Source organism: Wyeomyia smithii, chromosome 1 (genome assembly GCF_029784165.1).
Source record: "Wyeomyia smithii strain HCP4-BCI-WySm-NY-G18 chromosome 1, ASM2978416v1, whole genome shotgun sequence".
Lineage (NCBI taxonomy): Eukaryota > Metazoa > Arthropoda > Insecta > Diptera > Culicidae > Wyeomyia > Wyeomyia smithii.
Genome location: NC_073694.1, coordinates 40,522,484 through 40,543,726, shown reverse-complemented (window position 1 = coordinate 40,543,726; position 21,243 = coordinate 40,522,484). Strand labels below are relative to the sequence as shown.

The window sequence follows — 21,243 nt, the reverse complement described above, 5'->3', positions numbered from 1 at the left end:
CAACAACAACAAGCGACGGTCGACCGCTGTGCTCTGATTGGTCGAAAAAGAACGGAACGGTAGCGGTCAACCGCTACAACGGTTAGTCTGATACATGCTTTATGACAGCCCGAAAAACTTCGTACTTTTCATGTTTCGCATCAATGTTATCATAGATTTGTTTACATATGGCCAATATCAGGATTATGAATTATGGAATTGCTTTGATAAGTGGCCAAGAATGGATCATTGATCGTTTTTGGAAGCTTCTGTTATTTTTGATATTGCAGAGAAAAATGATACCAGATTGCCTATTTTTTTTATCCATGTGCTGTAATAAGTTGTGCCTGATGCTGGTAACAAAATTTGCTATAGAAATGTACAAACTTAAACAAGATTATACTCTATCAAAAATAGCTTGCAAATTACCTAAACGTTAGACTGTACAGTAAACCTGGGAGAGTATAATTAGTTCCTTTATTAAAAGTAAAATACGCAAAGAAATTGCTACAGTAAGTAATGTATTTGTCGAATAACATCAGCAGTTTCAAAAGAAGACTTCGAAATAGGAGTAATTCAAGATACTTCTTCGCAATTATCAATTTAATTCTATCATGGCCAAAACCGGTGCTTCTATCCTACCTGAAGTGTTTAATTAGTCTTTCCTCGGTTTTCTAGTGAAAAACCAGCAGATTTTCGATGTTCCGATAGAGAGCTACGATCGTTTGAAAAATTTACAGCCAGGTCGGGCAAGATGGACACATGGATTTTCCATAAATTTTCATATGTAATATCGGTTGTGTACTACAGATGTCTACAAAGTACACCCGCGAGAGGAACCAGCAGATATTAATCACTTTGCAGTTAGAACAGGCCATATAGGCCGTGAATTATTGCCTTCATCCTAACCCACCCTCCCAAACTGTATGGCCAGCACTTAACACATAAATCAAAAGAATACGTAACGTACTACATCTTTTTTGTAAGTGTCCACCTTTACCATCATAGAGTCCATCTTACCCACCCCAGGGGTTCGTCTTTCCAAACCATTTCAAAAAACAGCAAATTTTTGTCTTATTTTTGAAGACCCAAAACACATGAAACTTGGAGGAAGTTCAAATGATCGTAAGTTTCAATTTGTACGACTACTGCGATCTAAATAGCAATACCTGAGTAATTATTTAGGTTAAACCTTAGAGTGTCTGTCTTTACCTACTTTTCCCTAACAGTAACTGTTAGTTAGTTATGCAAAAAACCTTTTAGGTTGTGCTTTCAATTTGATTCCATTAGGTGTTAAAATAACAGAAATTATAACAAATATGATTCTACTAATATCATTCCGAAACCAAACTATGTTACTAACGTATCAGCTTTCTAACTAACTAAGAAAGCATATAGAACAGTTGGAACATGCTTTGATGGAGACAGACTATTTGGTAGATTTGGCTCAGAACAACTCCTTTTAGGTTGATTTATCATATCTCGTTCAGATATTTTTTTATTATCAGAAGCACATGGGAAAATACAAAATCGTATCAAAATATATTGTTTGTATGTCGTGTGGATAAAACTTTGAAATTCTTTAGCTGTGCTCTTCTGATCGCTAAACACTAAAGACTGTCTAATAATATCTAATAAATATAAAAACGCCCTGTAATGAAAATTTTAAATGAAAACAAGAAAATTCATGCAAGATTATTTGTGATGAGAAAATATTCACTTAACCCTTAAATGCGCAGCGTTATTCCAGAAAAAATGGGAATAATGTGAATATGGTTGTATTGTAACTATGTATCAGAACGCAAAGACTTGTGAATAAGGAACGTTTTATTTAATCTTCCGATCAGGTTGAAAGTTGGACTTGGAATGAACTATAAAATTTCTATTCCGGCTGTAACAAATAGGTAACCTAGCACTATAACAAATATGTAACCTAGCACTTTAATTAACAGGTAACCCAGTAGAACTCTTTCTGTATCTTCGCAACCAATTAACAGATTGTTACTACAACATGTTGCAAAAGTGGCACGCCCATTTCGGTCACCCTGCCGCGCTGAACTAAAACCATTAACTTGCCACATCTAGGTTGTTGGCTGCATCTTTCTTCAATTTACCGCTTACGGCGCCGGTCATGCTGATGGTGTCCAATCTGTTTTTATAGGCGCCCATCCACCTTGCAGAAGCCTCCAACTACTCGACATCTACTGCCGTTGTCGACTCTGCGTCAAAGACCTACACCAGCGAAGTGGGCGCTATAACAAACAAACTGTTGCACCTTATCCATAACAAATTTGCTTCACTTCAATAAAAGTTCAAGCAACCACCTCGACGAACCTGATGTCTCTGCTAGAAAATGTTCGTTTTGCTGGCGCACTTGTCATTGGTTGGAGAAGTCCAACTGAAAATCCACAGGGACACCAGAAAAGGAGCAAGGACTTTTGATTAAACAAAATATGAAGACTGTACAAGAACTAAAGTTCTCATCTGAGTTGATAACAAGTAAACTTCTTACTGCTTACAATGAAAGCTGTCCGTTCAAAACCAAAATATCCAATAAAAACACACTTTGGAGGAACAACAATCTGGAGAAGCTTGGAAAGTCCACAAAACCTTGAAACCAAAGAAATTGCATTGGCTACATTTCTCGACATCGAAGGAGCATTTGCTGAAATAAGCCCAACATCGACATTCGTTATTAAATCATTGAGACCGAACGAGAAGCTTGGGAAAATGAACAACCAGTAGTTCGACAGGGCTCAACCATCTTCTACACCGGCGGTTCCAAAATAAATATAGCTACTGTTGCTGTTACCACCGGTTCAGGAATCAATGAGTATATTTCTATGGCACACTGGCCAACAGTTTACCAAGCTAGAATATATGCAATTATTATTGGAATACTGTAGCTGGCTTACCAGCCCTAAGTACGATAACGGAACATTTAACTGGTCACTGTCCGCGCAAGTATTATGTCATGAAGCTAGGCAAACTCGATGATTAGAGGTGCCGCTTTGTAGACTTGAGAGCAAAACCTCGGAACACCTACTCTGCGAATGCTGAGTATTAATACAGACTGACTGCGTATCCTCGGTAGAGAATTATTAGGTCTTCCCGACATTTCGAACGAAACTCCTTCTCAGATATTAAACTTCATTCGAAGTGTGGTGTCTGACTGGAATGTATGTGCAAATCAAATTGGATAGCAACTCAATAATAGTTATATGCCAAATTGAATGCACCTAGAGTAAGGCGGAGCATACCCCAATAGATCTACTATCAATGGTGGTTAAGTCCCTGCAGAAAAAAGAATACGAAAAGTTATTTGTGATAAAAATCGGGTGTCATTTTGAAAAAGTAAAATGTAAAGTATATTTTTACTCGAGGGATACGTACCGTGCAAAAAACAACCGCGTTATATGAATAAGTCTTCGTAATAACCGCATCAAGTCTTGTATCCTGACAACCAATAAAATTACTTCTGGTAAATTACCTTGTTGATGGTGCCTGAGATATTATAAGTTGAGCTTTTTCTGTCACAGGTATAAACTGTTTACAGAACAAGATATTTCTTGGTGAATTCAACCACTTTTTTGTCCTGAAATATTCTTCGATTCCATTTCTGGCAATTGCAGTGTAATAAGCCAATCTTGGAAGCTGTTATAAGTCTTCCACGACGTATGTTCCATCGTCCATTATGAAGAACTAGTTGAACGTTCCCGGCGATGCTCGGGATCAAAGGTTTCAAAGATAAGAATCATTTTTTATACACTAAAGTCGCTTTTTACGCGGGGGATACCGGCCGCGTAAAAAAAACCGCGTGAATTCCGGAATCCGCGTAAAAAAACCGCGTAAATTCCGGCATCCGCGTAAATTCCGGAATCCGCGTAAAAAAACCCGCGTTAATTTTGCAATCCGAGTGAAGAGAAACCGTAATCCGCGAAAAAAAAATACCGTGCAATTCTGGAATCCGCGTAAAAAAACCCTCGTGAATTCTGGAATTCGCGTTAAAAAAACGCGTTTATTCCGGAATTCGCGTAAAAAAACGCGTAAATTCCGGAATCCATGTAAAAAAGCCGCGTAAAAAAACGCGTAAAATGCGACCTTAGTGTATTTCATTGCTGCATTAGCTCAACTCACTTCAAAAATATAATTCTCATCTTATACTTCCATCATCACTTTAAGTACTTTTAGTTCTGAAAACGCACAGAACGGAAATACCCATATTGGATTGTCTTTCGTGATTTGGGCTGATTTGCTGAACCTGGAAGTCATCATTTTGGATTTCAAAATGACGTATGGAGTTCCACTTTCAAAAGTATTATAGTTTTATGAAAAATATTTAAATTTCAAATAATCAGATACCTATTAATTTTACCTCAAATATCTTTCTTAAACAACAACGAACATTTTATTATAGAAGAAATCACAGATCACAGCTTGGGGTTTCGATTTAGAGGCAAATTCGGCTTAAGAAGTCCTAATTTTGCATGTTTCACGTAGTTTTGTGAATAATATCTCGAGTTATAGTAATCAGATACCTGTTATTTTTCCTCGTATGTCTTTCTCATACATCAACGAACATTTTAGTGAAAAAAGAATCACATGTCATCGCTTTGAATCTTGATTTGGAGACGAATTAAGTATAAAAAGTCATAATTGTTGCACGCAGTATTGTGAATAATATCTCAAGGTTTAGTGATCGGATACTAAATATTTTTTCTTAAATGTCTCTCCTGAACATTAACAAACATTTCAATGTAAAAAGAATCATATGTCATCGCTCTGAATTTTTAATAGAGGCAAATTTAGCACAAAAAGTCATAATTTTGCATGTTTTACATAGTTTTGAGAATAAATATCTCAAGTTTTGGTAACCAGATACTAATAGTTTTTCCTCAAATGTCTTTAATGAACATTAACAAACATTTGAATTAAAAAAAAATCGTATGTCATCGCTTTAAGTTTTGATTTAGAGGCAAATTTAGCACAAAAAGTCATAATTTTGCATGTTTTACGTAGTTTTGTGAATAATATCTGAAGTTTTAGTGATCAGATACTTAAAATTTTTCCTCAAACGTCTTTTCTGAACATTAACAAACATTTTAATCAAAAAAAATCATATGTCATCGCTTTAAATTATGATTTGGAGGCAAATTCAGCACAAAAAGTCAAAATTTTGCGTGTTTCACGTAGTTTTGTGAATAATATGTCAAGTTTTGGTGATCAGATACTAATAATTTTTCTCCAAATGTCTTTTCTGAACATTGATAAACATTTTAATGTAAAAAGAATCATATGTCATCGCTTTAAATTTTGATTTAGAGGCAAATTTAGCACAAAAAGTCATAACTTTGCATGTTTTACGTAGTTTTGTGAATTATATCTGAAGTTTTAGTGATCAGATACTAATTATTTTTCCTCAAATGTCTTTTCTGAACATTGACAAACATTTTAATTGAAAAAAAAATTCATATGTCATCGCTTTAAATTTTGATTTAGAGGCAAATTCAGCACAAAAAGTCATAATTGCGCATGTTTTACGTAGTTATTGTACACCTCAGAGACGAAGGGAATAATATCAATAAGATCAAGCGTTGCGGAGTTCCATTTTTATATAGTAGATGAAAATTTTGTCAAAAAACCGTAATACATTTCTCGAGCACGTATTTTTGCTGTTAAATTTTGCTTATCGTCGCGTTTGAGAACTTTTTTTACATTGTAGGACCTTAAACCGGAACGCTTCTTCGATTTCTGAACGAATCCCTGTTACACTCCTACTTTTCGAGCCACAATTCAGGAAGTGAAGTCTCTTCAGAATCTTCTTCACTTTTCTGTCCATAGAACTATCCGCAATATTTTCGTTTCCTTTCAAATGTTCAAGAAATTTTTTCAACACATCTTGGACTCTGGTTCTGGGCAAATAACCTGGACGAACACATAAGTTTCGCATAGATTCCATAGGATTCCTCACATTGGAATCGTGGACGTCTTCGAGGGATTCTTAAGGAATTAGCAAGACAGCTTAGTCTATGGGACTAGGATTCTGGAATGAGATTCGTGTTATGAGTAATTTTCGGATACGAAAACTTTTTACTTTAACTGGATGTGCCCGATGGGGTGCCCGGGTACCCGCAAATTAAAATTCTTGTAACTTTTGCTATTTCCATTCGATTTCAAGAGTTTTCGCTCGTAAAAATTCAGTCACTTATTTACATTCAAGTCAAACGTTCTTTAAAAGAATTCTCTTCTTCCGGAAGTTCGGTTCACACGGGGATATGTTCCGAAACTGAGGAATTTTATGAGTTCCACTAGGGTTTCGGTTTTTAGAAAGCAACCTCATATGAGCGAATACCACGTAATGTGGGTGTTTCCGGTACCGGGATAGATTGATTGGCTTTTTTTTTCTTAAAGCCTATGACCTTGCATAATTAAATATTGTAATCACATGAGTAATAGATTGACATTTCTTAACAAACTCTTTTTTTTTTCATTGTGGCACTTGTTACTGGCCTGTCCTCATTCATAGAAACGTGTTTTATTGAGGGACGATAGAGATAAAATAACGAAAGTTTACGACAACAATTCTGTTATTAATAAGTTGATAACAAAACCCGTGGAAACAGGTATTATTCTAATAATTAGTATGACTCTCGCAAAAATCGTATTGCAAACCCCTTGGGTAAAGAACCAGCGTACAACAACCAAACCGGGTGCTTAGCTTGGGCGAAAATTTCCCATACTTAATTTAAATCTATGAATAACCCGTATATGAATGCCTCCTTTGTTCGCAAAACTGAAATGCCAAAATAATTACCAAACAAAAATTAGGAAGCATGAATAGCCGACACGCGGCTTCTGAAGTGCGGTCGTATGTCATGTTAGTGAGTCTCGCGCTTGAACATAAAAATAGATTTTCCATTTCGCTTACGAATCGGCATTAACCTGTTACCGTGGAATAGATACATATATTCCCACCTAACTGCCGTTTCGTGCGGTGAGTGAAAGCCATTTATATTCACAATGGAAACACTTGGGTGGTTCAGGTTTCAAAGGATGTTTGATAACAAAAAAAAATTATAAAAACAGAGCCTGTATCCTGATTACCAATCGATGGGAAAAAAGTTATAGCAAACGTAATTTTCTACATGTGGTACTTTTCCACACTATACGGATTTTCAACGCGTGAAAAAATCAATTTTTCCATCACCCTAAATATAGGCAATTTTATTTTGCCAGAAAGAATACCAACCTGCTACCAGTGGCGAACCGCGGGACAGAAGATGCTGATGGCGTCCGGCCGGCTGTTTTACTGCTACCGATGACCCGTTAGGGCGATGATGACAGTGGAACAGCTGCGATAGAGTGACTGCGGAGGGGATGCGGAATGGAGATGAAGAGCGAAGCAGTCGATTCACCGGAGTCGGAATGATTTTCTTCGTTGAGCAATTTACACATCAACACATATAAAGGAAAAACTAATGTTCTATACACGAGGAGAAAAAGATTGCACCACCTTTTTCAAGGATTTCACATTGAACTTGGTTGTGATTTTTCCTGCACACAAAACACCGTAACAACAAAACACAAATGCACCTTTAACTGCGGGTTTGCTTTGTTTGCAAAGGAATCGAACACTTTTCACCAGACACTGTGTAGAGCACGCACGAAATCCACAAAGCCGAAAATATGACACTCTGAAATGACACTGCAATCTACTTGGAAACAGCAGGAGGAAAATGATGGGTTGTATTTTCTTCGCACCGTGCCTATGACGCGGCGTCGCTTCGTTGCTGCTGTCAAAAAAGCAAACACAAGACGAGACACGAATCTCATTACGATACGATACGATATATCGGCATTGGAGAGTAATTGGTGAGAGAAGCGTGAGTACACCGTGTTATTCTCGCCGGTTCTCTTCATTTTGGTCCGATGTAAACTCAAATCAGTGTAGGGTGAAGCTGCAAAGTATGGCAGCTTTTTCTATGCGCGTATTTGGAGGGCGTGTATCTGGAGCTGAAATCAATATAATCACAGTTTCAGTTTCAAATTGTTAACAAATTGGGATCATATTCTATATTGTTTTGTGTTATCAATGTAAAATTCTACTGCAAACTAATTAAATCATAGTTTCGCGCATCGAACCGTACATCAGTAGACCGGACTGTAAAAGGTAACAATATTTGAGAGTGCCGTGATATTGGAAATGTAAACATAGGGAGGGAGAGCGATAATACACCTTTTCCTCACATTCAAGTGACGGTTGCACCGGCTTCCACTACCCTTTGTTGGGTGGCGCATTGGGGATGGTCGGAGTTTGACTGTTGGTGCTTATGCAGGAAAGGTGTAAGGGGTGTGAGATTGAAGTAGGTATAAAAGTCAATTTGGGTAACGAAACGGATGCCCCTGTTTCGTATGCTTCTCTGCCTATCTGCTATCGGCAGTACAGTGCGATACATTCGCGATAATATTCTGGTTACACAAGTTTTGTTAGCGATAGTCGAATTATAGTTTCGACTCATTCTGCGAATTTGGAATAGCGCATTTTTGCGAAAATTAAGAACATTAAAATTTTGTGAACTCTCTGAATGAAGTTATTCGAACGTTACTGGATATGTATGAAGAATTTTATGCAAAACCACTGCAATGGTATTTGAATTAAGCTTGAACTGTATTTGATTTAAAGCTGAATTGGATTTGGTGGTGAATTATTTCACTTTACTTTACTGTAATAAAATGTCTTCAAAATAATAACTCCAAAATGTGATTTGAAATATCGATCATCCGCAGTAAGCAAAGTCTCACAAAGGAACTTAAGTACCATGTTTAGGTGCCATAAACAATTCTATAAGATAATTTTAAACAGAGAACGTCACATCCTTTCATTCTGATTTTGCCCGGAAATGCCTCAGTATGTGTGAAAAGTTGTTACGTCGGTATAAACTCTGGCTTCTGTAGAAGAAGGCATGAGGGTGCTCAACTTTTTAGCTGTAAAACAGTGCGAAATAAGACGCTGCTTGCTAGTATCGAAAGGGTGAGCAGCTTGGCTACCGGCCTAAATCGCGGTAAACATACCTATAGAGCCAGAATGAGGAAGCACACCTTCATAAAATCCCAGTGGCAGTGAGACACGCGACTTGATTAGTGAACTTGATATTTTACGAGGAAAAGTTGTCAAATCCACTGAATTACGATTGTGCCAAAAAGTTTCCGACCAAATGGCCTTCAATAGATAAGAAGAGTGTCGAGAAAGTTTTTGAAGTGTTTTTTTTTCTCCACTCACAGCGGCATATGGAAAATTATGATTTGCTAAATGCTCATTATTTAATTATTCATTGGAACTGGTTACTATAACAGTTTGCTGATATCTTTCCTATTCCAGGGCTTGTCGTGAAAAGGAAGTCGAAAATAAAGAAGCAGCAATGTTCTCACTGTGCTGTGCCTCTTACCGCTGCTGGCTGCTGATGGCAGTACTCAAACAGGTGATTATTGATAAATTGATGCATAAATGTGAGCGCGAAATGTTTGGTTCATTAGGGGCGAGGCGACAGAACATTCGTACAGCAGACGATAGAAGTTAACTAGACTGATTCACAATTGATGTTTCGAGCACTTTTGTGAATTTCAACATGAACCAACTTATGAAGCAGACCCACCTTCGCGCTGCTGGTGAACAAAAAGGGTGGTCGTAAACATGGTTTCACTATCGGCAATTATGGAATCATAATTTTAGACTGCCTGCCGGTGCCGCCCAGCGATCTACAAGGTGTATTAAAATCTAATTGTAATTAGTTTGCTATACATGGTGTCACTGTATCTATGTTAGGTTGAGTGTCGATCGATAGTCTGATGTTCGACAATGTGCTTGGGGAACGTTGTACGCCAACATCACAAATTGACCAAACGGCAAATGTCTGGTCGTTCTCGTAACGTAGCACAAATTATTAATGTAACCAAAGCCCGCAAACTGTGAGAACTCCGGGGGACGATTGTGAGTGTTGCATAACGTCAGAAAATGTCAGCTTCCCGTTGGGAATATTGTTTTTGTGGAAGGTTAAGTACGTTTCAGTACACAAACCATGACAGTGATGGACCAGCTGTGTGGTTTTAATTGTCTACTGGAAATTTGATAAATGTCATTCGAAATTTACGAATCGCCAGTCTTGACTATAAAGTGTCTGGTTTGGTATTATGGTGGACTCTGTTGAAAAAATGTGTCAACCGAAAAGTTCAGTTTTACGCTCAAACGAACGGAATCCCAGTAAACCGCTAATCGCCTCATAACTTTTAACCCTGAAAAGATAAAGATAAGGATAATCACGAAAAACGAGAAAAAACTGACGCACTGTGAAAAGCACAACATTGCTAAAATCGAGGACTCAAATTGACGCAGACTATCTTTCCAGGGTTCAAATGGTGAATTGTTTGTTGATTACTGATTCAAGATAATAAGTTGATTGATGTGATCATACGTTTACCGTTTTATTAGTATGGGTAATACAGCGCAATGTCTTCGTACGGTTTGTCTTTTATTATAGTGAGGGAAACATTTGAACAACTCCATATTATATAAAATTAGTTATCTCTATTCAGGAAGGTTTTTACGCGTTTTTCACGACGATTTTTCAAATAACGCGTTTTTACGACAGTTTTTAAAATAACTCTTTTATGTATCCTTCGTTTAAATGAATACTTTGACGTATTTGACTGAAAAGTTGTACAGTAATGTCTTTCTTACACTGTTTTTCTACGTTTTTTGTAATGAATAGTGAATGAATATAAATAGAGTGAATAAATAGTGAATGAATAACGAATAGAATAATGAATAGTATAGATTGTCTTGCTTTAGAGAAAGCCATCCAGTTAGCATTAATCATGAAGTTACCCCACAGAATGGCCCCTGGCTGACGAATATAGTTGTAGAACCAATTCTTGCTAAGAGATAGGCTTTTTTATTTCAGTTAGTTGTCGTAGGGATTGAATACAATCCCATGTCAACTTCGATTAACATGAGAATGAATTTATTCCATTGAGGGCTGCTTGACTATCTGAGAACATACAGATATTGACATACCTATATTTCCTAGCCAAGCAAATATTCGTGCATATTAAAATAGCATTAAATTCAGCTTGAAAAACTGTGGTCCACTCCACTCCAGTGACCCCAGAGCCGAATCTTCGGGCCCATTTTAAACCATCTGTAAAAAAAACGACTGATCCTGGACAAACTGTAGGACTTTCTTTTTCTCATTCGCTGCGATTTGATTCAATCACTTAGGAGGGAACATTAGAGAAAGTCTTAGAGTCCATCAGATCTTCATTCATGGTTGCTAGGGTATTCAGTTGGACGAACGAATGTTTGTCCCTTAAGATCCCCTTCCTGAAAAGTTTATATTGGATACGATGCTGATCGCATCTCTATGATATCCCCGACGAATAATGCATTCTTTTGATAACACAGTGGAAAACCGTTTTCACGCTGAAAATTTGACGGCCGATGTAGCCAAAATACGGCCGAGCTTTTCACTCTGATGCTACCGCTACCTACCTCTTATGTTGCTGCTACTTATTTAGGACCGTCCTAGTGAAAATCCACTAGTAAAATGGTTGGTTTGCGTAGTCTCTTATATAGCACCGAATAGTGCATTCCAAGGTAACCACAGGGTGCGCCATAATTATTGCAACAAAAATGCAGAGTCGATTTGCGGGTCGATATTTGTTGGGCCCAGAAAACGAATAACAATCAGAACTGGACTTTCATGCAAGATGGTGCCCCGACTCACACAAAGACGTTCACAAAAAGACATTTCGGAAGTTTGGACGAGTTGAAGAAGTCTTTGCTCAATTTGCTGGAAGGAAATTCTTCATTATGACATTCGGTCCGCCGTTGAGTCTTATCCTAAGCGTCTCCGAGCTGTGTTGTTTTTTAATTGTTTTAACTCAATAAGTTATTTTTATTTAAAAATGTTTCTCTTACTTGCCGAAAACACGGTTTACGGCCTATGTTTATAGTTTATATTCTGTCGACCGAGTTAGATAAAGCAAACTTTAGGCAATCAATCTGAGGTCGAAATCGAAAGTCGAAAGTTATTTTTATTTAAAAATGTTTCTCTTACTTGCCGAAAACACGGTTTACGGCCTCTGTTTATAGTTTATATTCTGTCGACCGAGTTAGATAAAGCAAACTTTAGGCAATCAATCTGAGGTCGAAATCTGTGTTTCAACGAGGCTTGACAATTTTCAATAGAACATTGTTCGAATTATCAAATTACAATTTTCTGCTGAACTAATGAAGGAACAAATTTCGTACCTTTTTATGTTCTTAGAAATTTATTTCACTGTTGAGGCGGTCGAAACTTACAACGGAAATGCTGCTCTAGATAAAACTCCGTGCCATGAGTGGTTTCGTTGCTTTAAAGAAGATAATTTCGATGACTGTCCGCGCGAAGGAAGGCAAAAAACCGTAAAAGACACTGAATTGGAGAAATTGCTCCATGAATATCCATGCTAGATGCAGGAACAGCTTGCTTCGTTATTAGGAGTTACCTACAAAACCATTGCAAAGCAATTGCACACTTTTTCGAAATAAACTTGCTTTTTATAAAGAAAAAAAAAAAAAACGCGAGAATTTAGTTGCGCACCTAATAAATATTTAGTTTTTTTGCTTCCGGGTGATAACTAAAAAATTGATTTTTTCGAGGTGTAACAACAAACTCAACAACAAACACGTTCAGAGAGGATATTCACACGAAAGATCTCTCTCTCTCTTCTTATAATGCCAGTATATTTTGTTTTGTTTATGCGTTCTCAGTTCTGATCAAAATAGCGTCGTAACGAACAACATATCGCAAACGAATTGTACAGTTCGGCAAGAAGTTCACGGTAAACCATTTGTGAAGCGAAAATCTTCCGGTTTCGACTGTGTATAATTTCCTGCAAACCTCAACAAAAATACGCCTGAACGGTAGTGTAAAACTGGTCAGAGTATTGGACCAAAAAGGACTTTTTTCTTTTCGTCTTAACCATAGTTCCAGCCTAGTGTGGTTTGGTTATCAATCAAGAAACGAACGAAAGAACGAATGTTTGAACGAAATTTTGATTCCATTTCTTCAAAAACACTATACCGATTAAAAGTATATAATTTGGCCAGATGAAACATAATCACATTACGTCAAAAAACTCTATTTGTACCCCGAGTTCGCAATCCAACAAATTTTCCACAGTGTCGCCCAATCGAAGATTTTCTCAAGGTTTTGAGTTCTTCGAGAAACTGCAAACAGATGATTTGTAGATTCAAGATATGCATCCAAAATCGACGTGAGTACCGTACAACGCTCTTGTTCCGGTATCCTAACAAAGTTTCGTCGACTAGCCGATTCTGGACCTTTCTCAAATATTCATCAATTTTTCTTGTTAATAATGAATAAATTTTCGAGTGCAATAAATAAGTTTTTGATTCAGTACATAAATTTTTTTTGACAGCATAAAAAAAATCAAAATTTTCAGTTGTCAGCCGTTATACGAGCATCAAATAAATGCACAACCTTTTAGCTACTGAAATTTTCTTTTTCTGATCCATCCCTACTGAAGACCAGATTTAATGTACAGGTCGGACTCGATTATCCGGATTATCCGGAACATCAAAAATTTTTTCGTTGCGGATAATCGAGTTTTCCGGATAAACAAATCACACAAAAACTACTGAAATTTTGCAATTAACGAACATAAAATGAATATTTCTTATCTTTATTTTTTTTTGCATGATGCAGTGGCGTAACCAGAAGTTATTTCTGAGGCGAGAAAGGGTAAAATCTTGATAAGCAAAAAAAATAAATTGGCCATTGATTATATTCACTTAATTCGAACATGTCCAAAACGTGTGGGAGTGACTTAAATGGTAACAAATATGCCAGAAGGGATGGTAAAGGCAAAATTTCGGAATAAAAATTAAAAGCGGACACCAAAAAAATAAAATTCCGGATAATCGAATTCCGGATAATCTAGTTCCCGGATAATCGAGTCTCCGGATAATCGAGTCCGACCTGTATTAGTAATCTTTTCTGTAACTGGTAGTGCCATATTGTATGTCTTCAAGATAATACCTTAGGGAACTATACTGCCTGTGATCGCATAACTGTAACATTCGACATTTTATGGATTTTGCGTTTTTTTATTGGGACATGCTTAAATTAGTATGTACTTTTTACATTTGAAAAAATATGCTAATATTTGTTTGAAAAAAGTCGTAAAAAATACCAAGTTGCTTTGTCACATAGCGTAAATAACCGCATAATTGTAACACTACTTAACCTTTTCAACTTTTTTGTCATAAAAGCTTCCATCCAAATCCACTTCTGCATCCTTTGAAACTCGGAAGTTATTCTGGTCCGGTAGCCAACTACCGGTGATCCGTTTCTGATGTTCAGCTCATGCTTGTTGAATGCAAGAAAAACTTCATTTCCACTGTAATATATTCCAAAAGTAGCTTGAAAGTAACGGCATAAAAGTATCATTGCAAAAATTTCAACCAATTTGACTTCAAAATTAGTGTTCAACGTTTACATAGTGTAAAGTAGTGCTTTCTTCGTGATACTAAGTTTAGTTGAACTGTCTATTTGCAAAAACATATTGAGAACAATGCATTTAAGGTCAAAATATAAAAGTGTCATTTGCTCGAACAACCTATTTTGCAAATGTTACAATTATGCGGTTATGGGCAGTATAGTCTTATTCAAAAATATATGATTTAACACTTTTCGAAGGTCACTTGTCTAAATTGGTTGATGACACAAAAATCAGTTTGTTTTCTATTAGCATTAAATCAACTTTTATGGAAAATTGAAAATTGCAAACAATATTGTTGAGTCGTAAAGTCTATTTTTAGCAGGACTGCAAAATATTATACTCCCCAAATTTCTTGCAACATTGTCTATTTTCGCATATCAAATATGAGAAGACTGATGAAAACGAAACGGCTCACTGTTTGCATAAGACAAATATGCGGTGAATGTAATACAGTGGAGAAACTGCTGAAGATGTTGCGGTTATACAAACACATACGCAAGTAAGTGAGCAATCAGACGTATACTGAATATAGAATACCATGATATGATATTTGCCCGCAAAACTGTCGTGCAGGAGAATATCACTGCGGAAAAAGCTGCTCTCACGCTGGTGAGCAAATCGACGCACATCCTTGATGAGAGCAGTGAATTGGTTTTATCTAAGGAGCTTGCAAAAAATACTGTGGTGGAATCTGAAATATCTTTCGCGGGAAATAAAAAAATACGCACACTAATTACACAACAGAGTTCACTGCAGCGCTTTCACAGTGAATTTCTTGAGCATATATAAAATAAATGCAGCATCTAGGTAGGAAAGTAGATTGCGTTTGCTCTACATCTCGAAACTGAAAAAAATAAATTCAGGCGCCACTCCGTATCACATTCTGTTGTATTATCTCAGCAGTGCGCACTGCGATGTAAAGGGTGTCCACGATGAAATTGCCACACCATGAAATTGCTCTAACTTTTCAACCGTTGGGTAGAATTTAATGAAAAATTTGAGTGGATTTAGTTCATAGTGCATTATTTACATCCTGCAAGTTTTAAAGTCCTGTGATCAAAACTCGCGGAAATGGAGCCGAAAGAACAGCTCGTGCGTGATAAAATCTTGCGCATTCATCACGAGAACAAGGATCTCTCGCATCGTTCCATCGCTAAAACGTTGGGAATCGCGAATTCCACGGTGTCGCGAGTGATCAAGCGGTTCGAGGAACGATTGACCACCGATCGGAAGCCCAGGAGTAAAAAAAAAGTATTCCGTACAACACCAAAAATCACAACCGCGTAGTTGGGGCCTTCAACCGAAACCCGAACGCACCTAAGCCGAAGTTCTGTCCAGAAGGCCAGAAATAAGGCTGGCTTTCGAACGTTCAAGGTACAGAAGGCCCCTAATCGCAACGAGAAGCAGAACAAAACCCGTGCCAGGAAGTTGTACCTCAACATGCTGACGAAAGTTGAATGCTGCATCATGGACGACGAAACATATGTGAAGGCCGACTTCAAACAGATCCCCGGCAACCTGTTTTTCACGGCCAAGGATAAGTTCAGCGTTCCGAAGCATGTCCGCACTCAGAAGATGTCCAAATTTGCGAAGAAATTCCTGGTTTGGCGAGCCACCTGCACGTGCGGGAAGCGGAGTGCACCTTTCGTGACCCAGGACACGATGAACGGACAGGTGTACATGAAAGAGTGCCTCCAGAAGCGGCCCAACGTCCCAACAATCTTCTGGCCGGATTTGGCCTCATGCCACAACTCCAAGGACGTGCTGAAGTGGTATGCGGACAATAAGATCAATTTCGTGCCGAAAATGTTCAACCCTCCCAACAATCCGGAGCTTCACCCCATCGAAAAGTACTGGGCGATTATGAAGCAGCACCTTCTTAAACAACCTAAGGTAGTGAAGACAGTCGAGGAACTGAAGAAAGTATGGGTTTACATGCAAAAAAACGGGTGATTCACAGGTTGTGCACAATCTTATGGCCGGGGATAAGGCCAAGGTGCGGGCATTTGCGTATGGACTGTAAATAAAATACGAGTAAAATGGTAAAATGAAGTTTAATAGTTATTTTTCAATCCCTGAAAATTTGATGGCAATCCACAGTGGTCTAAACTCGAAAAATCGTGATCGTTTTAGATTTGACTGTGAAATATTGATTTTATGTACCCAGTGTCTTCAGCCAGTTTATTCCATATAACAAGGCCTTTCTTTTGGCGTTTTCGGTTTTTTGATCAATCCTCCTAGTAGTTAGATAAAAAAAATATTTTTTCTAATTTTCAAAATACCCGATTGCTTCCTTCAGCAAAGTTGTGAGAAAATCTATAAGAAAAAGAATTGCTGAACACTGTAATCTTCTATCTGTACGTCTGATATGTCGAAATAGAGTTTTACGAGGAACAGTCCTCAAAATTAGTTTTTTGTCCATAACTTTTTCTGTGATCGTCAAAACAGTTCAAGATGTTCTAAGATTTCGTTCATTCTGCTAAACCTCGCATTTTTGTAGAATATATTGGTTTGATATTTTCATTTGTTCTAATGATATTGCTTGTTTTATGCTGAAAATAGCCATATTTTGAGTCCATATTTCTCCGAAGGTTGCAGATAGTAGCAAACCAGACTGTATGCATTTGAAAGTTTGTCAAATGAACTGCATTACTTATATAAGTTCAACTGTTTCCAGTTGTATCCAACCGACTACTGAATGAAAAGAAAACACCCCTCAAAATGAGTTTTTTGTCCATAACTTTTTTCTGTAATCGTCGAAACAATTCAAGATGTTCTAAGATTTTGTTCATTCTGCTAAACCTCGCATTTTTGTAGAATATATTGGTTTTATATTTTCATTTGTTGTAAAGATATTTCTAGTTTTTTGCTGAAAATAGCCATATTTCGAGCCATATTTCTTCGAAGATTGCAAATTATTTGCTTGCATTTATAATCATGTATTTTTTCCACAGGACTTGATATAAATGTACTGAAGCGTTGTGGAGCCATGTCTCATGCCGAGACATTGTGAAGTCAATGGTTTCGCAGTATTGATTGTATGTGGGCATCATACGATTCAAGAAACCAAATTTTGCATAATTTGTGCGGTAATGTTTGGTGGCAAACGTGTTTCGATTTCGAAGTTGTCTAAGAGGTGCGTAGAAATTTAGCTTAGATAAAAGTGTAGCTGAATCAATGCGCTGCGAAACGATGTCGTTTACAAATGACACTATTGCGAATTCACGACGCTCTTTCAATGATTGTATGTTTATGAGCATGCAACGAGCTTCATATGAGGGAAGAGGAAATGATGTCCAACCTAATTTACGAAGAGCATACAATAGAAATTGCTTTTGTACTGATTCTATTCTTTCTTCGTGTGTGATTATTGTGTGTTTTCAAACCCGAAACCCGAACCCGACCCATACCCGTCGGGTTCGGGTTTGTAAATTTTTGAAAGTGTCGGGTACGGGTCGGGTTCGGGTTCGCTGTTAAAAAAATTTTCGGGTTCGGGTTCAAAAATAGGTCGGGTTTAGGTCTGAAAACCCGAAACTCGACTATATCAAATAAACATTTTTGTAAGATAATGATGTCTAATTTCATGCAACTGTAAAAATCACTAACATTTCAATATCATTCGAGGCTCAAATTGGTACAAAAAATCTACCCTTCAAAAAAAGTCTCGGGTTCGGGTCGGGTTAGGGTAGGAGACAACTCCTAAGTCCCTAACTCTTTCACAATTTGCTACAGTTTGGTTTCCTAATGATATTGTAATGTTTGGTGCTGTTCTTTTTCGACAGAATGATATGTGGTTGCATTTTTTTACATTTAACTCCAGTAAACTTTTTTTACACCATGTGCAGAATATGTATATTTCATTCTGGAATGCATTGATGTCTTCTTCATTTCTTATTTTCAAAAAGAGCTTCATATCGTCGGCATAAATTAACACTTTTAGTTTTTTGAGAATAAAGGAAATGTTGTTAACGTACAAGATGAAAAGAAGAGGTCCTAAATGAGAGCCTTGGGGGACACAAGAAGTGACTAGAATCGGATTTGAGTTTTGTCCGTTAAATTTAACTATTTGTTGGCGATTGGTTAAATATGATTCGAGCCACTTCAGGAGTTCTGGCTCAAGTCCCATTTTTTGCAATTTGAAAAGTAGCATTGGTATGTCTTTTCGATCAAATGCCTTACTAAAATCTGTGTAAAGAGCTTCTACATGATTTCCATTATCCATTGCATTCAATGAATAATTTATAAATTCAAGTAAATTGGTCGTTGTTGAACGGCCCTTGAAGAAGCCATGTTGCTTCTCAGTTATTCGGTTTTTAATTTGGGAAAATAGTTTTTCATTTACAATTACTATTGACCGTCATCGAAAAGGAAGGTGATTTTTTTTTTTTGATAAAATCGCTTTTGGCCACTGCTAACAGTTTGCTAGCTTACAATGTTTGCGAAGAAAGGCCAATAACAATTGATCAAACGGTATCACTATTGTGGAACACCAATGGCACTTTTGAGTGCCTCAAAATGTGGTTGGTATTTTTATACCTCTCACAAACATTGCTTTTAGTTACTACTATTTCAATAGTTACAAGCAGTGCTGAGAATATTGACTGTCGTGATATTCAAAAGCAGCGATTTTCAGCCGTCTTTATATTGATAATCATACTACCCATGCGACCGTTGATATTCATGACACCAAACAAACGGTGAACACCGACAAGATAAATTTTAACACTTGTGTTGATATTTTGATCGTCAAAAAAAAAATCATATCAAAATAGTGTAAATCAAAATTATCCTTATTCGACCATTTATACTGTACTGGGCAGTGAACAGCTTCTGAACAGATTTGCACTACTTGGATTGATAATCACCGAAGCTATTTTGAATATCATTACGAGGCCTTCGATATTCATTCCACTGTTCTGTCATTGAATATGAGAAACGATATTCATGCATCGTCGCAATGAACATAGTTTACTGAGTTGCATCAGAGAAAAAATGTGCTGACACTGAGATTATTTCAATTCATCTACTCATGAATGAACATTGATATTCTAAGGCACTGGTTACAAGGCTCAAAATTAATAATAATAGGGTAATAAGAAGTTCTAGGAATTATAAGTCATCGTTCGGGCGAAAAAACTATCATTTTTGGTAAATCTCTGATAGCGGTTCACCGAATTAGTGCAATGAATAATTTTATAAATTTAAATTATTCCAAAAATCGCGTAATAGGGGAACTGCTCCATTATTCATCTCAGCCCGTATATTCTTCTCATTCAACATGTAAACACAATTGAAAACAGGAAAAAACGCATATTTTCTTCTTAAATCAATCTGCTTATCCATGGAATGGATTCTTCTTAGTTCACTTTAGATTTCTGATTAAGTAGAAACCCCAAAAACTCACTTAAAAGCACTAAATTTGATATAATAGTCAGGCATCTGCACTCGAAAACTCATTTATTTCAATCACATACCTCAGAAAACAAAATCCGCGCATTGTTCTGTACGGCTACAACGGGACTCGTTCAGCAGCCAACCAAAGTTTTTCTCATCACTAGCGGATCATTTTTTATTTCAATCACTAAACAAATTCACTCACTACACTAATAATACTTTAATCTTTGAAATGTTCACCTCAAATTTCCAAAAACAAGCTTGAATTAGCAGATATATATGAGACGAATTTCTAAATTCCTAACTTTCAACTGTATGTATTTTCATCTGTTTTCACTGCTTTGAAGAAAATAAAAAGTTGCCAAATCGGTTTCTGTTAATACGAACAAATCATGCTAAAAATGTTGAATTATTCCGACATAATTGATATAAATGGACAACACTGCAGTGGTTACCTAGGTTACCATATTTGCACGTAAACAACTACAGCGGATATCTAGGTAACCTACTACGATGGGCTGCGGCTACGTTCATTCATGATAATGTGATTCATTCATGATTAACAGTGCATTGCAGTGTGATGAATATGGGGGCGTCGTGAGATAAAATAGAGCAGTGATTTATGTTTTGAGGTGGATATGGAAGCGTTGTGCAAAATGGTTTGTTTTACAAAATTAAGGATAAATCTAGCTAAATTTACTAAATATACAATACTGAACGATTCTATAAGAGCACGTAAGCGTATTTTGTTTATTTGTTCAATGATTTCATGAAAGTATGTTGTTTAATCAGTGCATTCTTCGTGAATATCGGCTTAATGAGATGAATAATGGAGCAGTTCCCCTATTATTTTATCAAAATTATTATCTTCCGTTTTGCCGTTTTTCGTAAAAATGCTGAAACAGTATTGATACTTTAGATGAAGCGTGTGTTATTAACGCTTCAGTCTATTTATTTTTTTCGAAATTTCGAAATTTTCGATTTATAAATCTATACAGTTTTCAATATTATTGAATAGCACGTATCTTCGCAAAATTATGCCACAAAAGAATTCGAGTATACATTATTTGTAAATTCAACTATTTTTTTGGAAATGTATTAAATATTCAGGTTATGCCAATTTGTAACTTTCAGCATTAGTCTTCATGAGCTCATGAGTTTCGGTGCTAATGCTCATGATCTCTCAATGGTATTTTGTCACTCTGATGACTATCTGCAGCCTTTTGAAAGCCTACTAAGGTTAGTTTTTTTCGATTTTCTAATCTAATGTTTAGTTATTGCTCATGCTTTAAGCTTAGTAATGTAACT

General features: G+C 36.8%; 2 protein-coding genes across 4 annotated transcripts in view; one reads left to right on the top strand and one right to left on the bottom strand.

The window, feature by feature from the left end:
* LOC129718313 (cytosolic purine 5'-nucleotidase) overlaps positions 1 to 7,770 on the bottom strand; it is a 78,686-nt gene extending 70,916 nt beyond the window's left edge. Inside the window, exon 1 of the mRNA XM_055668963.1 lies at positions 7,229 to 7,770. The gene's annotated coding sequence lies outside the window, so the exon portion shown is untranslated. The remainder of the gene's footprint in view (positions 1 to 7,228) is intronic.
* Positions 7,771 to 8,303: 533 nt separating this feature from the next.
* Positions 8,304 to 21,243, top strand: part of LOC129718314 (cuticle protein 21.3) — a 37,463-nt gene continuing 24,523 nt past the window's right edge. The window contains exons 1-2 of one of the 3 annotated variants that reach the window (XM_055668966.1): positions 8,304 to 8,625; positions 9,359 to 9,458. The gene's annotated coding sequence lies outside the window, so the exon portion shown is untranslated. Of the gene's footprint in view, positions 8,626 to 8,675; positions 9,459 to 21,243 lie in introns of those variants that run through there. The other 2 variants (XM_055668965.1, XM_055668964.1) reach the window with 2 other exon arrangements.